Genomic DNA, 22,756 nt, shown 5'->3' with positions numbered 1-22,756 from the left:
TGGTTTTGTGTCAGCAAAACTATATGTTTCACTTTCCATTCCTGACTTTTAAACTTTCTTCTTTGCAGTTAATGCTGCAAAAAAAAAGTTTTATATCAATCTTCTTAACAAGGAGGCATACTTTGTTCTTGCTTTCTGAAAATGAAAATGTACAACTCAAATGAATTAGCTCAGCTCTTCATGGGGTAACCTTTCAGTTTTTTACAGACTTTGAGTGGTGGCACAGCGAGTACAGCAAGAGCAGTTGTTGGGCCAACAGATGTGTAGGACAAAAGCTGGGATGTGAGTGGGCTGGGTGAAAACTCCCAAGGGAGTCAGGACTTCCATGCTTACAGGATCCCTACAGCAGGGTGACTATCTGCTATTTCTGCTGTGCATGTCCAAGGCCAACCCCGAGCAAAGCCTACACAAGCCATATGATTTTCATAAGACAGCTGCTCTGGCAACTCTGAAAATGACATTTATAAACTATATTTCCCCAAACTGAGGTATGACAAAACCAGAAAACCTTTTGGGAGATGGCAGCTGAAGCATCTAAATGTACAAAACATTTTCGAATATCATTGAACTGTAGATGTTCTTGCCGAATATGAGAGTCGAAGATGCTCAGTGTGTCAAAAATTAGTTAGGAAAGTGCTCCAGTTGCTTTTTATTCCAAAGGCTCCTTCAGCTGACAGCTTTAGAGATCTTAAAAGCATCAACATTTTAGCAGACAACAAGTTGCATTTCCTAAACTAACAGCTTTTTGAAACTGTGGAAAAGAAACCCATAAAATGCTCTGTATAATTCTCCTCCCTCACATTCGTTTTAAAGCACTTTAACAAAGTAACTCTCCCGCATTGTGGTAATAGGAAAAGAACTTGTTTACAAATTGTACACTGAAATTTAAGTTACTGGGAGTAGCAACAGGTTTGTAGTGACAGGTCACTTTAGATTGGAGTTTAATTTATGAAGATTGCTTTACCTGAGGCTATGGTAATCTGTGCCTTCGGAGTAATTCACCCTCTGCCTCATTTCGAATGCAGTCAAAGACTCTCGTATTTCACTATGACAATGTAATCACAGATCCACATTAAAAAGTCATTATTGTTTAGAATCCAGCTTGGTTTGAAAAACACTTACTATAAAATTCAACAGCCTTTGTAAATTACCCAAAGGTTTACTCAAGAATACAAGGTACAGTGATTTAAATCTGAAACTTACTACTTTATTGATTATATGGGATTTTTAGGTCACTGCATTTACGGGAAATGATTAGTGAGTAATCAGAGTAATAAACTCCTTGATGTTGGTTCATAAATAATTATGAATTGAATTTTCTTTATCAAGTATCAGATAAAAACTGAGTTAGCCATAAGATATCTCTTCTTTAACTTTCTTTGCTGCAGCATTCTAAAGCCCAACAGTGATAAAACCAACAATAAGAGTAATTTTCTGATTTCTCTGTCTTTTTTAAACCAGATGCATTGTGCTCTCACATATATATCTATTACAGTCTTCAGCTTGGAGTTTTGTGTGAACCTCCAACTTGACTTTACTTTTTAATTCTATACTGACTCTTCTGGCATTTTAAAAACCTGTCACAGATGGGTCTAAACTACTTTGTGATTTATTAAACCTCAGATTTATGTTCTAACCAACACTCAGCCATATATCTCTACCTGCACATATGGTGATTATTGAATTCCTGGTTATCTTTGCTCAATATCCTTCTTCATAGTCCTTTTTTCCCTGCAAATTGAGAGAGTTTTAGCCCGGACTATCGTGCAAGAGTTTAAAACTGTAATAAAAACAAATGATGCAATGAACCAATTAAAATTGTTGTATATATATTTTTTTAATTAGACATTTATGAGCTGCACATTGGATCAGATATTCCCAATGCACATGACATGCTGACATATAATAGCTGCTTTTGGGATGTCAGGTTAGCTTTTTATGAATGCAAATAGAGGTAGGTTTTCTTTTTTCAATTAACTTTAGGAATAATTTTGTTCTATTTACAGTACAGTTGGACACTGCAGTGTAGCTTACTCAGAAGGTTTGAAAGCATTGCACTTAGTGGTGTTCAGATTTCAGCAGAAAGCATTTCATAAATGTTTTGAACTCAATGGAAAAGTGAACTTTAAAAAGAGATAGCTTCATTATCATGCTACTCTTTGAACTTGCAGGTAAATGAAATCACATGGACAGTGCTGTGCCTCATGACTGAAGCCAGTCACAAAGACAGAAAAGTTCTTCTTTCCTCTATTCTTTTTTTAGTACTGTGACTAAACTGGGCTTTGAACAGGTTTTTTCCATCAGGCCTTGTTCTCAGAGCTGCTCTGCCCACATCCCAGTGGCACTGGGAGTTGGTTCAGCTCCAGGTGTCTCCTGTCTGTGCACCTCACAGGGGTGATCCCCAGTGCCACCAGTGGTGTCAGACGTGTCAACAGGGAGATTTGCAGCACTGCATTCTTCTGGAGGGCTGATTTCTGCACATCCTGTTCAGAGTACAAATGCAACACTCACATCTTGCAGACCATGATGCTTAGGAGAGGTTGTGGTGGACACAATGTTGGGTGTGATACAGCTCTCACCCCGTCTCAGTGCTTTGGAAAATCCACTTTCTTTGCCTGTTTGTTTGGAATAAAGCCCACACAGTTTGGAGTTTATATAGCTCACAACTTGCTAAATAACTGGGAAAATTATCACCTAAATAGGAATCAAATTGTCAAGTAGCAATGGTGACCTGTGGCTCTGAAAGAAATGGTTGTCTCTTTTCATACAGCATAGTTAAAACACCACAAATAAAATAAAAATAATAGCCATTTGGGAACAGGGAAAAAACCAAAATGTGCTTAAAAGTTATCAGAAATTGTAAACACTTTAACAAAACTAGCAATTGCTGTAAGATTCCTCTGAAGACAAAGTGATCAGAAATACTCATTTTTCATACCTGAAAAATGTGTGCAATTCTGAAACAAGTTAAAGAGGAATAGTTACTTTAATCAGTGCCTACAGGACATTTTTGAGCCCAACAAACAGCAACAATAATAAACAACTTTCACACCCTTCTCATGTGGATCACCAAACATGTGCCATGGCAGAGAAGCTCAGCAGAGCCCTGCTGAGCTTTGGCTTCTTGTAGCTTTTGGCTTTTTCCTTTTTTTCCTTTTGGAAGCTGAGCAGTACCAAGGGGCTCCCGATGAGCTGTGTTGCTTTTCCCAGCCAGGGCAGGGCTGCTGTGCCCTGTGGAGGCTCTGACACCACAGCAGGCTGCTCTGATCCCCCTGTGGACATCACCCTAAAAATGCAAGCTACTATTCTCTGCAGACAGCCTTTGAAGTAGAAGAGTTCAATCAAATGAACAAGCATCTGAAATTATCTTTTCCTGGTGTAACTTGGATGTGGACATTGTAATAAGGAAATAAGGAGGGGCTTTATCATCCTTCCTGATACTCACTTCATTTTCAGTGTAACAGCATCCTACTCGATTTGAGCAGAAACCCACTCTAATCACATTTCACATTAATTCTCCACATATAATTCTAAAAGGGTTAATGACAAGGAATTGTTATTTTAATCAATGGTAACAAATTGCTACGGAGTCCAACAAGAGGATAGATTCAAAGCACTTTTTGAAGACCACTTCCCAACAAATAAGACATAAAATCTATAAGTTACAGCTCTAAATTACTCTTGTATGAATTACATGAAAATGGGCTCTTTAGCATAAAGAGCAGCATCAGTTTTCCCTCTGAACATGAAATAATTTTTTTGAATAAATGGTGTTCTCGCTGGGTTTTAGGCAGTGGGGCATCCAGTGGCTCTTGTAAGCCAGCCTCAGAAAAGAAGTTTTCCTTCCATTTTCTTTTAAACATTTCTTGTCAAATAATCTCCTTAAGCTGTGATAAACCAAGTCCTGAGTGTGAACTTTCCAAAACCCAGCAGGATTGGACTTTGAAATCAGATTTTATAATCAGGTATGTGTTGCACTCCCATGAGAGACAGGGCAGGAAAGTAAAAATTCCCCTCAGTGCAGTTTGCAATAAAATAAGATACCAGTGAGAGATGTGACAAGCCTGCCATATGAAGAGGTGGTGGTTATTATCTAATTAGCATAATTAGCCAATGGTGCTTTCTTCATGGGTACTAGTTTCTAATTGAGGTGCAGCTGCTCAGTGAGAGAACCAGCTTGATGAGACCATGCCATCTGATTGAGAGGGACTAGGGCTTTTTATTCCTACAGTAGAGCCACTCTGGGCAAACCCCACACTGGCAGGAGTAATTAAATAAAAGGGGACAAATTTCTGTGAAGTTCTAACCATTTCTGTGCTATCGACCCCTAGCTGTGATAGCAACTTCTCCCAGTGTTGAAGATTGCAATGCAAGTTGTTTTCAATTACCATCTGTATGGCAGATTACTTTTGTCAAGTGGGCAGTTATCTCTCTCTTTGAGTGACCACAATCACTCCTCCATCGGGAGGGGACATCTGCTGATAACAGCTATTGAATGTCACTGCATGGCTGATAAGAACTAGAACATCCCCTGGGGAGATGCTCGGCCCAGAGGGAGGAGCCAAGCATTGCTATCCAGATACAATCCAGAGGTTTTTGAGACACCAGCACGGCTTCTCCACGGGATTCCCCAGAGGAACAACAGCTGTCTCTCCTTCCACTGGATCTTCAGAGGAAGAATACATCCTTCTCTACAGATCCCCCTGCTCCAACAGAACCAGCCCTGACACTGCAGGAGGGCTGAGCCACAATTCCAATGGGACTGCCACCAACACCCTGACCCACAGGGTGTCAGGTTGGGTTCTGACCCTGTCAGTGTTGTTCTAGTGTACTGCATTGGTTTTTTGTATCCTTTATTTGTTTTTCTTTTCCCTATTAAAGAACTCTTATTTCCTGCTCCCATATTTTTGCCTGAGAGCCCCCTTAATTTAAAATTTATAGCAATTTGGGGGGATGGGGAGGGTTTCCATTCTCCATTTCAGGGGAGGCTCCTGCCTTCCTTAGCAGACTCCTGTCTTTCCAAACTCACATGCTCAGGAACAAAGCCAACCACAGGGAGTAGGCAAGGGAACCAGGGGGAAGGCAAATTTACTTCCAGACCATCCAAGAGCTGACCATGGATTGTATAATGCTGTAAAGAATAAAAGCACTGGACAAACACTCCCTGACTGTGAACACTACTCTTGTTTTTATTTAAACAATAAGCTATGGGGGTTATTCTATGTTCCCTGTTTTCCCTTGCACACTTCCAGTCCCCACTGCAGGCTGTTCATAAGACACAATGTGATCCACCATCCCTTTGGCTGTCACCTGCTTGGACAGAATCCAAATCAATTCAAACCAGCCATAATCTATTGTGATTTAAGGATATGGATGTTCTGGTTCAGTGTTACTCAGGGAGAGACTGCAACCTGGGCATTAGCACATCTCTGCAAGCCCACCTAGGTACAGATTAAAACAGGATAAAGTGGAGCTGGTGAGGGCTATGCTGATTTTATGCTGATGTAGCAACCTCCTGGCTGGGGAGAAGGTGCAGGACTGAGCCTTGAACTTCTCATGTTGGTCTCAAAGGGCCCCAATTGCAAGACCAAAGAATCAGGTGCATTTATTTCACATTTTCTATGTAAATGGCTACTTATGGTGTTCATATTGGAGAGTTCCCAAGGCACAGCAAAGCTTACTATAGCAGGTTACCATGTGCCAATTTTCCCCCGTCATTGAACACTGCTTTATTTTCTGGGGTATTTTTGCATATTTTGTTCTCCCTAGAGTTTTCTGCTCCTTGAATAATATAATGCTTGCATCAGGTTTATGACCACTAAAGATCTGTCATGTACCTAGGATGCAATACTTTCAGTTATGATTGGATCAATTGATATTCATTTCTAGTTTCTCCTTTAAAAATATAATAAAAATACATATAAAAGTAATTTTACACATGATGTTGATAACATTTCATGAATGCCTCCCTGGGCATAAGGTTACATTCAATAGACAGGATTAGTTCCAGCATTTGTTCTTCCAAATCTCAGGAATGATAACTTAAACAGTTAGGTCAACAGTCTGAGGCTGTTCTTTGGCATGAGCTAATGTTCATTTGGGCCTTATCTAAAAGAAGCCAGGTGTTAGTGTAAATTGGCAAAATACTGCTTAATCCCACTGATTTAGATAGCTTCTTTTCTTTGCCATAAAAAGAAAAGATGAATTAATTCAAATTATGGAGATGATGGACTCCTATTCAGAGGGGTTTGGACAGATTTATCTAGAATGCTCCTTGTGCACCTCAAAAAGAGCTTCTGTTTGCTCTGCACTGGTCTCTAATGTCATCCCACACCCTCTCATTTGTATTTAACATTTATCAGAATGACAAAATGAAGAATTTATCCTAGGATGAATGATTAGAAAAATATCCCCTTTCCTTCACACAGTAGGAAATGTATAGACAAGGAAAAAATCTATAGGCAGGGAAGAAAAAGACTCCCAGTGATATGAAAACAGAAGAAATTTAAAATAACGAGAAGATAAATGCAATAGAGAGATATTCCTTCTCCCAGTGAAAGGAGCAGTGGGTTAAAGGTAAAAACATTGGTCAGATGGACACTGCTGGTTTGTGAAAGACCCTCAAGAAGATACCAGTGAAATGAGGGCCCTCAAAAAGTAAAATGCACAGCATTTTTACTACCTTCAGCTGTCTTCTGATAATGGCTATCTGAAAAATATTTTTTCCCCTATTTGATGATTTCCAGGTCAGATCTATTGGTTTTAATTAGTGACATAGAAATGCAAAAATTAAAGAACAACCCCAACCAACTGGAAACATTTTTCATTGAAAAATAGCCAGGGAAAGTCCCTCAGAGCTATTAATTAAGTTTCTAAATATGTGAACACCCACACATACCTAAGGGGTGTGGAGAAAGCAGTTTCCTGCCAGCTTTAGCTCCAATTCATTTTCCCATTTTGCACCTACAGTTTTGCCAGCACAAATATTTCCTGGGGTCATTCTGTCAGCAAAAAATGTAAAAATGGCAGCAGTTGGTTGTCAGTCAAATCACATCCATGTTTCCTTACTTGCCTTCACAAACATTTGGCATTACCAGCAATTCAGTGCACGTGGTTTGGATTGCTTTTGCTGCTATTGGCTGAAAATTTGCAAAACAACACAACAGATCTTGGGTCAAATCTTCAATATGCACCTCCTCTGAGTGCCAGTGTGAAATAAATATGAAACTAAATTGACCACCAGCATGAACCAATGCTGCTCCTCCTGTTGGTGTTCCCTAAATGAGAGTGGTGATGCAAATCCCACAGCATTTGGATGATTTAGCCAGGCTGAGGCTCTCAGCTTTGGCCATCCTGAGAAGGTGGGGATGAGCAGGCTCTGTCCTGGGTGATGCAGGATGGATCATGCAGAATGTTGTGGACAGGAGTCAGTGATAGCTCCAAAGCTGGTGGTGTTCTATGTTCAGCCCCAGGAGGAACAGGGCTGGGGACACTCATGAGCCTGAATCCTCACATCTCCTGCCTCAGAAAATGTGCTTGAGGGGCACAGCTGCACAAGGAGTAACCACAGAAACCCCAACACAAGGATTTCTGACAGTGACAAACTCTCCCGTGTGAAAATTCCTGACAACTCTCCCTACATTTGCTTTTCATTTCCATTCTGACTCCTGGTTAAGTAGTAACGATCTGGGCACAGAGCATTTTCTGAGGATTGATAGCAGTCTGACAAGCATTTATGGCCAGAGGTATAGCCAAGGGTGCCATTAGTCCCAGCTGGTCATTAATCCCTGAGAATGCCCTGTGCTGGGGTGGCCATTGCTATTATTAGAGGAAAATAAGAGCAAACACAGGAGTATGGATTTTCTTTTTAATGGTTGATGCTATGATTGGAATGTGTAAGGTGTTTTTAAGAATTAATGACTTACTCATTAGGTAGTTCAATTGCCTGAATTATCTGCACACTGCATGAAGCAGGTTACTATAATTAAAATATTTCAAACTTTTTTTACTTCTTAATTAAAAAAAAAACCTGTGTCAAACTAACACAGTTTTTCAAAACTAGAATTCCCAGCTAAGCCTGCATATTTCAAATCAGTTTCAGAAGCAGCATTTGGGAGATGTGAATTTCCTCACTGGACCTGCCAACCCTCTGGTAAAAGCTTGAGAGCTCCCCAGAGTTAGAACCTTTAGTAAAGGGTATTGATTCAGAGGGTTCTGGTTTTCCATATGCTTAATGGAGATAACTCACTGTTAGTCAGACAGCTCCAGAGTTATATTTTTTAAAAAAGAGTAAAAAAAAATTAAAAAAAAAAAAGGGTATCAGAATGCCTAGGAAGAAGCCTGGAGCAGCCACCAGGGAACACAATGCATGGGGAGCTGCTGCCTCTCTCTGGATGCAGGACACTACACACAACAGCACCTGAGGATCCCTTGGCACTCTGCTAGAAAAGCCTCTCCAAGCTCATCCTTTCTTGTAATAGCTGGCTGGGGCTTATCCTCTTAAACCATTTGTTGTGGTGATGCTGAAAATCTCTATTTTACTCCATAGACAGTCACTGGTTAAAACGTTTTTGTGACAAATGGCATGATTAAATTCTCCCTTGGTGAATTATGGATGGATAATACATGGAGATTTCTTGACATCAGGGTGTGATGGTTTTGAGCAGGGGTAGGGACAGGTGGGCAAAGAGCAGAGCTGGTTTTAAGATAGGCCTCATGGCTTCCTCAGAGGAAGTACATGGCATCATCATGTGCAAAAAAACAAGGAGCTGGGTACCAGAGCAAGGAACCCTAGGAAGAGCTGTGTTGTTTGGATGAAGGATTCACCTACTGCTCTTTCCTTTCTTCACCAGGTTCATGCGCAGCTGTCTCATCTTTCAGCCTCAAGCTGCTTTAAGCTCCTAGGACTTCCTAGGGTTAAAATTGTGCTCTCTCTATTTAGTAATTCCACACAAAACTCTCTTCCAAGTACATTTTGCATTCGCAGTGACTCCTAGAAAGAGCTCACACATCTATCACTGACCTCATGAACAACCACATGCTTGTTTTTGCTTTGGCCCTGGTTCACAGTGGTTTTCTTTGGTTGCCCAGTACAGAAAGGGGCAGTGAACAATCTCTGACCAGGTTTTCCAGCCACTCAAGCTTTTCTAGACCTTTGTATTCCTCTGTCTCTTTTCCAGGCTGAAAAGTTCTAGCCCAACTGATCCTGTTTTGAAAAAGTGCCCATGAGTCGACTGAAAATTTTATCAGGGTGAGCCTGTGCAAAAGAAACACACAAACTTCAGAGCCGGATTCTGCCACTCTTCTGTATGAAATTTGAAAGCAAAATCAATGGAACTGCCTCTAAATGAAGAGTGGCAGACACTTCTGCTTACATAGCAAGAATGTGTTAGCACTCATTTGTTCTGGTAATGTGGCAAGGACTGCTTCTAAGATGTATCTGAATTGTAAAGCCTGGGGTCCAAAATAAAATCTGCCATCTCCCATAGACATACTTCAGCTGGAGAGCACCACAAATTTTGATCTTTTCAATTTTAATAGTCTCTTCTACAAATACTGGTCATGCAAAATGAGATTCCAAGGAAAGGTCTCCAACATTATTCTGTCCTTTTTTAAAATTTCATATTGGTACCTTAACCTTTTGAAATTCGCCAATGTATCTGAAATAAATTTGTTTGATATCTCAAGTTCCTTTTTTCTCCATTTTATTTCTACTGTTGTGAAATGGAGCACTGGAGTATTTTAGGAAGAAATAATCTGTTTGAAAGGTTATTTAGCTTCTTTTAGTGCAAATCTTGGTCGTGAGTCAGAACTGAAATACTGCATTACTCAGCCTAACTTATTTTGCATACATATTAGTGCTGTATAATAACAATAAATCAAGAATCTTTCCACACACTTTTTTGAATTCATCTTGTCTACATACTATTTTACCTTGCAAACAGATCAATTTGCATGTGTATAGGATGGTTTGATATAGGAATATTTGTTCTCCCTAATGCTTGTTTTATTCTTTGGAGAATAGAGTCCTCAAGAAGCAGGTGCAAACAAATATAATTTTCTCAACCTCCTACCTGAAGGAGGAGGACTTAATGAAGGAAAGGAGGTTGTCTCCCACTCAGAACGGTAATGCAGAGAATGATGAGGATATGGATGTTGAAGGCTCTTCCATTGGCATGGGGAACCCTGTCTCCTGCTATCACTGAAAACAGGCCAGGATTGATCTTGCATTGCCTTTGATTTTTGACATGGAGCACACTATAGTGAGCAGTACAGGCTGCTTCATGATAGGAAAGCAAAAAATCTGCCTTCCAGGGTATCAGTGCACTTTATTGGAAAGAGAGCTGTCCATGTGCAAATATTGGTGATCCAGAGCTGCCTTTGTGTGTGTGCAAGTGTGTGAGAGAGGATTCTGCTGCACATTTCACTGTGCCTTTTGCTTGGGTTGCCTTTTCCCAAGCCTTGTTCTGTAGTTTGCTATATTTGGGTTTGCATAAATGAGTCTCACTCTCAGGTCTGATTTGTTTAGCAAGTCCTACCTGATGGCATCTCAAGGAATCCCATGAGAGGAGAGAAGGCTCGTGGACATTTTTCACTTATCCATTGATTGATGGGATTGCTGGATCATTTATAATGCTGATCTAACAAAAGGCATGACCATACTCCTTACAATACCTGATTGTCCGATTTTCGGCTGTTTGGATGGCCTGGAAAGGCCCGGGGTGGCCTTGGGGCAGCCCACGTTTCAAAGGACGAGAAGAGGCTTCAGTTCTTTTCTCGGTCTTGGTGTTTATTAATTGTTTCTCTAAAAGATTTTTCTCTTGGCCAGACAGAGGTCTGCTCAGCAGCCAGCCATGAGCACACTCTCTGCCCTCCGGGGCGGTCACCTATCTTTATACTCAAAGTTACGTATACAATATTTATCATTTTTCCCCAATACCTTCTACCCTTATTAACCAGTGCACTTTTAGTAATAACCAATCCCAAAGTGCCACCATCACCACAAAAGATGGAGGAGAAGAAGAAGAAGAAGAAGGACAGGACACGCCCCAATTCCTCCATCTTACTTCTCTAAACCCCCCTGTACAGTAATCCTAAACCCTGTGTTTCACTCTCTAATTAACTTATCCCTTCACCATTCACTCCAGTGAAATCCTCCTATCCTCATACAAGTGTCGTCTCCTGTGTAGGATCAAAGTCCAGCCACCAGACACTTCTGGCAACATTCCAGGACTCCCGAGCCCCCCAAGGGTGGTCTCGGTGACTCGGCACCTCAGTCCTGAGGTGCTGAGATCCCACACCTGATCTTTAGCCAACAAAATGAAAGTCATCACTTTATCCTGGAAGGCTCTGTGACCAATAGCAGATCAGGGAGAAGACACTACAGCTAGCTACAACTTTTCTTTCCAGATTTTTAAATGGGTTTTCACACAACACAGCAACCTTAAGTCAAATCTTTGGTTCTAAAACCTCTCATCAATTAAGCAGATCCTCACCCAGAGCAATGGGTCTGTATTCATTTATAACCAGCTGGTCACCTGGCCCATCACATTTCCTCCCTGTGAGATCTGTTCCACTGTTGTCTTTCAATCTTTTTCTCCTTCATTACATCAGTGTTTCTCAACCCCAGGTATTCTTACCCTGAATGTGTTTATTAACCTGTCAGCCTGTGCTTGCAGCCAGATCAACCCCATCCTAGCTGCCCTGAGAGGAGCATGGCCAGCACATTGAGGGAGGTCATTCTCCCCCTCTACTCTGCTCCTGTGATGCCCAGCTTGGAGTGACATGTCCAGCTCTGGGGTCCCCAACTGCAGAAAGATGTGGAACTCCTGGGACAAGTCCAAAAGAGGGCAACTGAGCTAATCACAGGGCTGGAGCACCTCTCCTATGAAGACAAACTGAAAGAGTTCAACCTGGAGAAGAGAAAGGTCCATGGAGGTCCTATAGCACCTCCCAGTACCTAAAGGAGCCTTACAAGGAAGCTGGAGAGGGACATTTCAAAGGGCATGTAATGATAGCACAAGGGGAAATACCTCCAAGCTGAAGGAGGGTAGATTCAGATTAGATATTGGGAAGAAATTCTTTACTGTTAGAGTGGAACAGGTTTCCCAGGGAAGTTTTGGATGCCTCATCCCTGGAAGTGTTCAAGGCCATGTTGAATGAGGCTTTGGGCAACCTGGTCTAGTGAGAGGTGTCCCTGCCCATAACAAAGGGGTTGGAATGAAATGGTCATTAAGGTTCCTTCCAACCCAAACCATTCCATGGTCTATGATTCTATGATTATCAAACTAAAATCAAGGCTCATGATGTGCAATTCAAAGGCTTAAAATGAAAAAACTCAGTCCTAAAAACCTCATAGCCAAACTGATGATGGAGAGAAAGAGGGAGAACCAACAGGTAGAGTGAAATGTAAAATGACAGTGCAGGGCTCTCCCCAGGATTTGGGGCACCTCCATGTCCTCACCCCAATTAAGGGGACACTGGTTTGGTACACAACCTGAGCTGCACAGTTAGTCTCTACTTTTCTACTGATCTGTTAAGTCTAACTTGTAATTCAGAGTGAGCATGAGTGGAAAATCTGTTTTTAAAAAGGAACAATAAAATAAAAAAAATCCTTTCCAGAGACGTTTCTTTAGCTGGTTATGAGCATTTGACATAGGGGGAAGTGTCATCACAATGCCACTTTTTCCATTACTGTCCAAACAATATGCTTTTCATCTCAAATATAAACCCAATCCATTCCTTCATGGACCTCAGGGAAAAAAAAAAAAAGGTAAAATGAAGTAGAGCAATTGAGATGGCAAGGAAAATTAGGCATTGTGGATAAGGGTTTGATCCAAAAGTAATACTTTGGAGATAATGACAGGGAAAATAGCATAAATTCTGCAGGGACCCTCCTGATTTCTGGCCTAATTCACAAAGATTGCTTGCCATAAGGTACCACTTGAGTAATGTAAAAGAAAAGCACCTAGATATGATGGGAAATGTGAGCAGCTGACTTCTTTATGTGGCAGTAAACTGGGGTAATCTATTCCTGTCCACTAATGTTTATAAACATATTGTAAACAAGCATAAATGAACAGCTCATCTCTCTGAGGGGACCAGATGCATCCTTAACACTGATTAAGTGTTTTGTTCTGCCTGAGTGTCTGGCAGAGGTTTATGCTCCAAAGCAGAGGGAGGGAGACAGAGTAATGACAGTTTCGTATTCTCCTGGCTCTTTAACTGCTTTGGGGGATGCAGTACAGCATGTAGGATGCTACTGATGATCATTTCCCACAGCACACCTTCACACGGGACACATTTTGCATGCCAGGTCTTTAAAGCCACTTCCCAGGTCTCCTCTCTTGCTCAGGAAGTCAGAGAGATGAGCAGGAGCAGCAGCTGTGCTTGGGGAGACCCCCTCACCCAATTCCATCCCCTTTAACGCCACCAAAAACATCTGAATGCTGACTCAATGTCATGATAGCAACCCCAAATACAGCAAATTCTTCTTTTGTGTGTCAGTAAGCTGCGCCTCACTCTTCAGAAGCCTGAGGTCTAAACTGGCAAAACTTCCATTTTTGCAGCTTCCTGTGGATTCCTGTGAATCCACAGCCAGCTCCTACTGTTCTGTGGGGTGTCACAGAAATCTTTTATGAAAAATTCTTTTCTTAGGATTTTTCCTCCTGAGAAGCTGAGGCCTCAGCAACAAAATGTAAACAATTATTATCTGCTGCTGTGGAATGCAACAGGTGCATCTGTGATTGGTCTCATGTTGGTTGTTTCTAATTAATGGCCAATCACAGTCAGCTGGCTCGGACAGAGAGCCAAGACACAAACTTTTGTTATCATTCATTGCTATTCTATTCTTAGCCAGCCTTCTGATGAAATCCTTTCTTCTATTCTCTTAGTATAGTTTTTATGTAATATATATCATAAAATAATAAATCAAGCCTTCTGAAACATGGAGTCAAATCCTCAGCTCTTCCCTCACCCTAAGACCCCTGTGAACACCGTCACAGTGGGGTATAATTTTTGGAGCTGTATTTTATGGGCAGTTCTGCACTTCTTCTCTCCCTCCCCATTAATTACAGCCACAAACACAATTCAGATGGACTCAGATGAACCCTTTGTTGGGCAGCAGGGTGAGGATTTGCAGCCAACAGTGTACAAGCAGAATGGAGATAAAAAGATCTGAGTACAGCTATTTGTTGGTGTGAAATCCTCAAAGCCAGCTCCTAAAGCTTTCAAGCCAAAGTGCTTTCCCCTCCTTAGAAGACTCATGTGCTGTTTCATGTAGCTCAGTTGAGGAACCTGTCTCTGTCTTCCTGAAAAAATTCACTGCAGGAATGGAAACTGGTATGAAAGGGTGAAAGATAGGCTTATATTTTTCTAGAAACAGAGAAATGTAGTGGGCTTGTTGTATAAAATGCAATGGTTACTGGTTTGTATTATTTACCTTTTTGCCAGATTTGCTTTTTGACTACTACTAGTAAGCTTGGAAGTTTTGTCCAGTGTATCATTTAAAACAATTCTTGCAATAGCCTGATTTACTGATATTATTCACATTGCCCTTAGCAACAGCAGACAGGTTCCACAGCTGACAAAGAAACTTTTGAGCCTCTTCACCTTGCCCTTATTCTCTTACACTCTCAAATAAATACATGAAGAATTTTCTGGGCTGTCAGAATCTGTGCACAATTTGTAATTGGCAGCACATGAATGCTGAATGTGTAAATGTGTTTGTGTTTTCCATTATATCAACTACCTCTGTTTGCTCTGCTACTGTGTGCCTAGTGTATCTTTAATGTAGGGTAAAGGTGTCATGACATGGTCTGTCTATTATTAACTGTGTAAATAGGATGTAGCTCTGCAAAAAAGCCCCAGACTAGATAAAACAGGAAAGTCAATTCTGCAGAGGGCTAAGACTTGTGTCTCCAAAAGTTACTCAAGCTATGTAAGGAAAGAAAACTAAGTAAATGCTCAGGGTGGGTCCACATGCTCCCCTGGCCCCTGCTTCTCCATCAGCCTCAATGAACAATGTGTTTGACCCCAAGACATGACTTGAGGTCCAGTTTAAATTGAGCCTTGGATTTCTGCTTTGTGGGTAAAATAGGAAATGCTGGGTATTCCTTTTGGGCCTATAAGGACCCATGTCTGAGCTGAGGCATTTCGAAGCAGAGATTTCTGAGGGAAAGCTTTTTTATTTTAATTTAAGTGAAATATCAAGGGGAAAGTTCACAACAAAAAAATCTGTTTAAAGATGCAAATGATGCAAAAAGGTCAGGAAGATTGATTGGAAATTTAAGAAGGGTTTCTTTCCCCTCAGTGACATGGAAGATGGATTGCAGGACAAACCACATTAGCTGCTTATATTCTCTTTTCCCCTTTCAGGCTAACACATCAATGCTAATGAACCTGGATGCTTTATTTATTTGCACATAAGTTCTACTGCACACACTAAAGCAAAACATTTTTTCCATCACTGTGGATATTTTAGGATCTATTAACATTAATGGCTTACCTCTTCTCTGAAAGAAAAACTCTGTGAAGAGAAAATCAACCCTTGGTTCCATAACATAAAGAAGTAGATCCTCAGGGCAGCTGAAATGTCAAAAAAGCATTAGCATGCCAAATCTACAGTCTCCTCCATTTGCAATTTCATTGCCATGTCTTTTTCTCATTACCAGTCAAGCAAGTTTGGAAATAAAAGGGGAAAACTGCAAGACACCGATTTGTGAAGCATCTTTTCATATTACGGGTGGTAAAACTCCATTTCAATGTCTGTGGGGACACTGGTGGCTCGTGTGGAAGCTGACTCAGAGGGTCTGGTCTCTGGAGGTGACACTGAAGGGTCCCAGGTTCTCCAGCATCCCCAGGTGCATTAAAAATTCATTTCACGCTCTAGTATCTATATCCAACAGTCTCAGTATTTTCAGAAAAAGACTGTGCTCCTCCCCAAGAATAACAGGCAAAAAGAGGGGGTTAGGGTGAGGACAACATTTTGCAAGCTGAAGGGAGCTCTGCAACTTCCCCCAGTCATTCAGAGAGTTTCTGTACCCAGACAGAAGAACCTCTGCAAATCAAGAGCTCTTGAGTAACTATTAATGTTGCTCATAATGCAGGTATGACTGTAAGGAAATTCAGATGTTGCTGCTAGTTAGGCTCATTAATTACTTTAGTTACGAGAACAATGCAAATAGAAATTGCCTGAAAGCAGAACCTAGGTCTGTGCACGTTTACAACCAGCCAGCAGAGTCCAGCCCCTCCTGGAAGGAAATCTTTCCAGAGGGTGGGAGAAGATGCAGACAGCAAATTGTTGGGGGTCACCTGGACACCATGCTCATGCTCCTGGCCACAAGCAATTTGGATGTCAGGCAGAGGCTCTGATCTGGACTGTAGCTGTCAAAGAGGCCATTTTTCTTCCGCTGGCACAGCCCAGAATAGATGTGTTTTGTCATTATATTACAAGAGTTCTATTGTCATTACATTGCAAGGGTTCCATATTTCCAGAGTTTCATACCTCCTCGATGTTTCTTGTAGGTAGCTCCTCTAGGCACTGACTCATCCTCACACCAACCAACTGACTCCAGTTCCCCTCAGCCAACCAATCCACTCTTTTATAAAACGCTTCTTACTGGCTACAGCTGCGGCCTGTTAACATCAGGCCTGCTCCTAACCCTTAGTGATTGGGTCAGCTGCAATTCTTTAGGGGGTAAGATTACATTCTATGTTCTATCCCCCTACAGATGTGGAATTTCACATCTTCCCCAGCCTTGACATGCAGGTGAGGCTGTCCCTTGCACTGCAGGAAGGAGGTGTTTCACAGTGAGAGCAGATGAGACAGAGACATTTCCTGCAGCTTTAGTGCATCAGAGGTGAGCATGGAGCTCCTGTGCCTTCCTGGCTCTCCCTGGACATTGCTCCACAGTGCTGGAGGAATGGGATGTGCTGGTGCTGGAAGAGTCATTTCTCCACTCTGCCTGTAATCAGCAGTGTGTGAGGAAGAGGAGGAGAGAAATAACCAGAAACCGCACAGAAACCAGCTCAGCTTTCTGTGATAGACACATCTGGAAGCAATTGCTGCTTTCATTAGTATATTGATTTTTCTCCCTCTTCTGGCTATTGTCCCACTTAACTCTTTGTTCAGCTTGATTTGGGTTATCTATTGCCATGGAGAGGCTTGGTTTAAAGCTGCTTCGTGGCAGTGCAGAAAATGAGAAAAAATGGAAGGAGTTCTGCCTTCCCTCACCAGGTTATTATGTGCTTATAATTAACAGCTAAGGAATGGAAACGTCACTCATAAGAAGGAAAACTCATCCATCCATTTTGCCAGCTGGACTGACTCATCACTTTTCCTGGAGAAGTGTTTATGGGACAAGGGCAAATGTGATAGGAGAGCATAGGTTTCTCATATTGCTCAGGTAAAATTGCTGCCTTCTGCCTAGGTGAGCACAGGGCCTGGCTTGCTCTGTGCTGTGGCTGTGGCCTTCCATGGAGCCATGGCTTTCACATCAGCTTTAGACCTGAGGAACAGCTCAGCCTGTCTTGCTTGGGAGTCTTGTTTGTTTCCTTTTAGTTTGAATCTTCCTGGGAAAATGCTCTTGCTGACTTTCCACAGTGCAGCCTGTGCTCCTGCCTTGCTTCTCCTTCAAAACATCCCTGGCACCTGCTGCCATTTCTTTTGATCCAGTCTTGTTTAGTCCCTGTGGGGATTCCTGTGTATGAGGCATCATTTATATAAAAGATTTCACCATGCAACTCTCCCCTCAGTGCACAATACTGGGTATATGGCAGGTTGTAGGGCTTTTCGCTCACTCCGAGCTGTGGATCACCCACTACTGTTACTTAATGCATATGTAATGAATTAAAAATCCAGAATGAGTAATGGTTATAGCTGATTTGACCTTACTTTGTACAATGTGAGGCCATTTCTGGCAATTGTGATCTCATTGTAGCTTTAATGACCTCATCTAATTATTGCTAACTCAAAGACCTTTAGTGCTTTAATGTGAGTCAGAGAATGCACAGCAGCAAACTAATGAACTCATCACACTGTGCTAGTCTTTGACCAGAAACAGGGATTCATTTGGAAAATTAGAAAAAAAATACATTAGGGAGAGGAAGCTTGAGATTATTTCACATTTATTTCCCTGACTTGAAAGAGGAAATTATAATGCTGTAGACAAACAAAAAAAAGATAGATGAAAGTAATATTATTGATTGCTGTAAACTATTCATTTGAGTGAAAAGGATAGAGGAGCAATGTGTTGCAATTCTGCAAAGAAGAACAGAAAGGTACATTGTGTTTACAGCTCCTCTAGATTAGTCTGTGGACACAGGAAAGAAAATTATAGGAGAATCACCCATCTTAGGACCAGAGGAGTTACTGGACCACTCACCCAATTAATATAGCAAAGCAGAAAGACCATCTATCTCTCTATTTGAAAGGTGTAAAATTAGGCTATTCACCAAAAAATTTAACTTTTGTATTCTCCCTCAAAAAGAACGGAGTCTGTAAATGAACAAGCTTTCCTCCAGTCCATTAAAGAAACAGAAATCTGTGATTCCCACCAAAGGCAGTACAGGTTGTTATAAGCTATTAAGCTCCCCAAATCAATGTTTGGTCTCGAAGTACAACAGTAGACCATCAATATCATAATACAGTGAACTTTAACAGCAGGGCACTCACTGTATATTAATCAGCTTTCAAAGATGGTCTTTAAATGTCATGAGAATGAAGGGCCTTATGAAATTTCAATTCATTTCTGCTTCTGGCCAGACCAGGAATATTGAGAAAATAGGCTTTTGTACAACACAATGGTACTTGAGTAACTGGGAAACCAAGTTTCCCTCACACAGAGCACAGGACAATTTCATTACCTTTCTTTTTCATTATTTCTTCTGACTTCCAGGTGAACGTGACTTCAAAATCTGATTTAAAAAACACCAAGGCAGCATTTTTTTATCATGGGAAATTCAACTTAATCTGCATCTAAATGTTTTGAAGAGGTGTTTGGAAAACACAAGCAGATATGAGCAGCCATGATTCTTGCCAGCAGACATGGGCACTGCTCAGCCCCAGTAGTGTTCTCACAGTATTCTCACAAGATGTTGGAAGTTGTATTTCCCCAGTGCCAGCACCCATTTTAGTAATGCACCCAATTTCTTTGCTTCAATCCTCAGCTGAGGTTTATGATGAACAGGAAATGCTGGATATAGCAAGAAAGGTGACTCAACATGTGGCTCCCATATTTCCTGGATCTGTGACTGGATCCCAGCATCCTAAGGACTGGTCAGGCTCCAGAGACTACAATGCTGTCACAGCTCACTGAGCAGAAATGCTGCTACAGTTCATTCTGTGGAGCATTTTGATGCATTCAGTTGTCACCCCAGTTTGGAACAAAAACTACCTCCAACAGAACAAAATCCTTTTTAGATGCATTATTTTTTTTTCTTAAATTCATTAATAATTTTCTTCTCTGAGGGACACAGCAGTTCCTTAGGATCTGGACCACAGCCACAAATGCACAGGGTGTCAGGAGAACTGGAAAGCAAGGATCCCCTCAGATCCAGCCATTACAACACAGGCCTCCTGTTCCCTCAAGGACCCATTTTATGTCTCTGTTTTGAAAGGAAAAAGCCCTTTGTTTCATATTGTGGGACACTGAATTAAATCTGAAAATGAGCATATGAACTGCTCAAATCACCTTCCTACCTCATCCCTTCCTCAGATTTCTACCTGCTCTGCTGAAGAAGGGAGCTGTGGACCATAATTTTGTTCAAGACTGTATATAATCACACCACCAGGTGGGCAGGTGAGCACTTATTTTTATCACCATACAAACCTAACCCTGAAATTCAAAATCCCCTGGCTATTCATGTTTAATTCTTGAAATTTTATTGATATCAGCAAGCTGAAGAATAGCTGCTGAAATCCCTGTACTTAGAGGATCAGGGAGAATATGGCAAATAATACCTGAAATCAGACATTTAAGTCCTTTTTTTTCCTCACAAATATCTGCATTCCTGGAGTTTCTCATAAGTCCCAAGAACTGCACTGACTTTTATCAATTAAAAATTTGGCCCTTACACTCAATTATAACAAAGATGTGGACTTCAGAATACTCAATTATAACAAAGATGTGGACTTCAGAATACCAGGAAAAGAGAGCTTTATTGATCTTTCTGTACTGGTGGTGTTTTCATTCAGTTTTTCAAAACATATAGGCTTCTGTTTACATAAAGACAATCACTGGCAACACTCCCAGTTTAGAAACATAATTAAGCATGAAATGAATCAGATTTGGAATGCAATCCCCAAGCAATTCACAGTTATAATCATACTAAATTGGTCAATATCAAAAGTTCATCTTTTTAAAAATAAAAAACCATGTCCCTCCTCTGCCAAAAACCTAAGTGCTCCTAGTTCCAGCAGCAAGAAGATCTGACCCATAACTTCAGTTGATTGATCTGGAAAGAAATTGTGAGTATTGTTAGATAATTTCCCTGAGGTGAATCATTGTTTATTCAAAACCCGGTGTTTGTTTTATCTGGCTTCTCTACATGGAATTAGTAGGGATGTGGGAAAACAACTTGCAGGTGGCATGGCATTAGGGGTTGGTTTCTTTCATTTTGCTCCCTGCAGAAGAAGTGACACTGGGTGTGATCAGATGATCCGTGCTGCTGACAGTAAATTCCTCAGGAATTCAGCTCTGCCTGTGTGTGCAATATATCCTGAGCCCTCTCTGACCACTTGGTTCAACTACAGTCAATTTATGGGCTGCCCCTTTGGCTCCAGTGAGCACAGTGTGACCCAGCTGGGGGAGCGGGGATGGAGCCAAGTGTGGAGGGAATCTGTGTCTGGGTGTGTTTATGGGCGTGTGTGCAGGCAGAGCACTCGTGTCATCCAAAAATCCTGCTCATCCACAGACAGGGTGGGTGCTCTGCATCCCTGGGTGATGAGTGGGAGCTGTGTGCTTAAGGCAGAGCTGCCCAGGAGTCCTCCCAAGGGCTTTCAGGTTGTTATTTTAGGAGTTCAGCTCTCCCCTCCTCCATATCCCATCTCATCGAAATGAAGAAAAATACAGTGTCTACACTTCCACACATTGCTGTTGTTCTCAGGATACAGAAATTTCTTTCCTTTCAGGGTAGCAAATAGAGTTGTTGCTTTAGTAATGAATTATCCCTTAAAAGCAATGTAATCAGCTTTCAAAAAATGTACTATTGCAGCAGAAGAGCTTTTAATTTTTCACTTTCAGCTTGGCAAACCTCTTCAGCATGGGATACTTCCATCATCACCCAAGTAAAAGAAAGGAAGAGTAGGACAGAGAGGTAATTGGCCTGTCCTGGGATCAAAAGCAGGGACACACAATGTTAAAATCTCTCTGCTTTTTAAGCATGGTTCTGATGAATGTGAGCACTCCTGCCCTCCAATGTATGTCAGCTGTGACACTAAATAGAGAAAGCATCTCAGCATATCAGGTCCTGATGTGTAAATTCTCATTTGCTGTGAAAGAATGGCAGGAGATGAAGTGTGACTCTTGACTGCACACTGTGATTTGAGCTTCCCTGCAAACTATGCATGCTCGCTGATGTACTGCACTACACTGCACAACTTCAGATACCATTCTGAGACACACTACAACATTGCTACAAGGAAATTAATTTATAGGAGTTATATTTTCAGCCAGTTAAAAACTACAGAGAAGCAAAATCAGGGCAATTCTAGCATCTGTATGCTCTGTACAGACACAACCTTAATGCAGGCTGTACAATTCAGAAGTCAGTGTGCTTTCTTTTTGTTTCTAATAATTTTTATTAAATACTTCCCTTTCATCTGTTCCAAATGAAAAGAGTTTGTGACATTTGTGCAGACAAAATATTACCTAAGCTTTTACAAAAACAGCAGGATCCACTGAAGTTTGTTCTCTAGTTTTCTATAAAGGAGGTGAAGCCATGATTGAAAACACAGATTTGAAAACACTGGAGAGAAAAACGAGAGCAAAAAATTGCTTAAATTTTAAACTTGATGGTTTGCACCAAGGAGAAACAGTGTGCCCACCAGAATGTAATATTGCACTGGATTTTAATTAAGATTTTATTTTTGTGATTGCTTATAGTTTAGGGTGAGCAATATCTGTGTAAGAATCTGTCTTGTCCCACAGTTTGGATGTGGGGTAGACAGTATGATTGTACAATGGGACATCAAACTGTTGATAAAACACTGCTGGAGGCATCTGGACACAAGTCCCCTTTCTGCTAAGAACCCTTGAATGTGAGACCAAACTATGAATGCAGAGACATCCTCACTGAGAATTAATCCTGTCCTTGCTGCTGTTCTCACAGACCAGAACGAACATCCTCTTTTTGATCACAAAGTGTGTGACTACTACACACTGCTGGCAGTGCAGTGGTTAAAATTACTGTCTTTCAGGTTAGCAGCTCTTTAGGGTAGGGTGGAAACATCCCTACCCACCCTGCTTCCCTGCCTTTGCATTTCTATTAACTGCAGATCAAAGTGTGATTTCTTATGGTTTTGTTTGTAACAGGATTCAGGAGCGAGTTGAGACAAAGGATGGATGTTGTTATGTATAATATCAAAGTGTGAAGAACAATGGAAAATGTTAATATAACTCAATAAAAACACAGAGGAAAACACATAAAAGCAAATTGTAAATACAAACATTAAAAATAGAGAGGAGGAAATGAGGGCATTTAAGGTGGCTCAAACTCTGATATGCAGCATGGACGATTTCACTTGTATTTAGAAAAA

The 22,756-nt window shown here is 41.2% G+C and overlaps 1 long non-coding RNA gene across 1 annotated transcript; it reads left to right on the top strand.

Moving 5' to 3' along the window:
- The first annotated feature begins 17,284 nt into the window (after positions 1 to 17,284).
- Positions 17,285 to 21,711, top strand: LOC135448957 (uncharacterized). The gene is made up of 3 exons (XR_010440616.1): positions 17,285 to 17,405; positions 19,716 to 19,799; positions 21,243 to 21,711. It is a non-coding gene; the product is annotated as an uncharacterized LOC135448957 (long non-coding RNA).
- The last annotated feature ends 1,045 nt before the right edge of the window (positions 21,712 to 22,756 follow it).

This window comes from Zonotrichia leucophrys, chromosome 5, assembly GCF_028769735.1.
Source record: "Zonotrichia leucophrys gambelii isolate GWCS_2022_RI chromosome 5, RI_Zleu_2.0, whole genome shotgun sequence".
Classification (NCBI taxonomy): domain Eukaryota; kingdom Metazoa; phylum Chordata; class Aves; order Passeriformes; family Passerellidae; genus Zonotrichia; species Zonotrichia leucophrys.
This window is presented reverse-complemented; position numbering and strand designations above follow the sequence as displayed.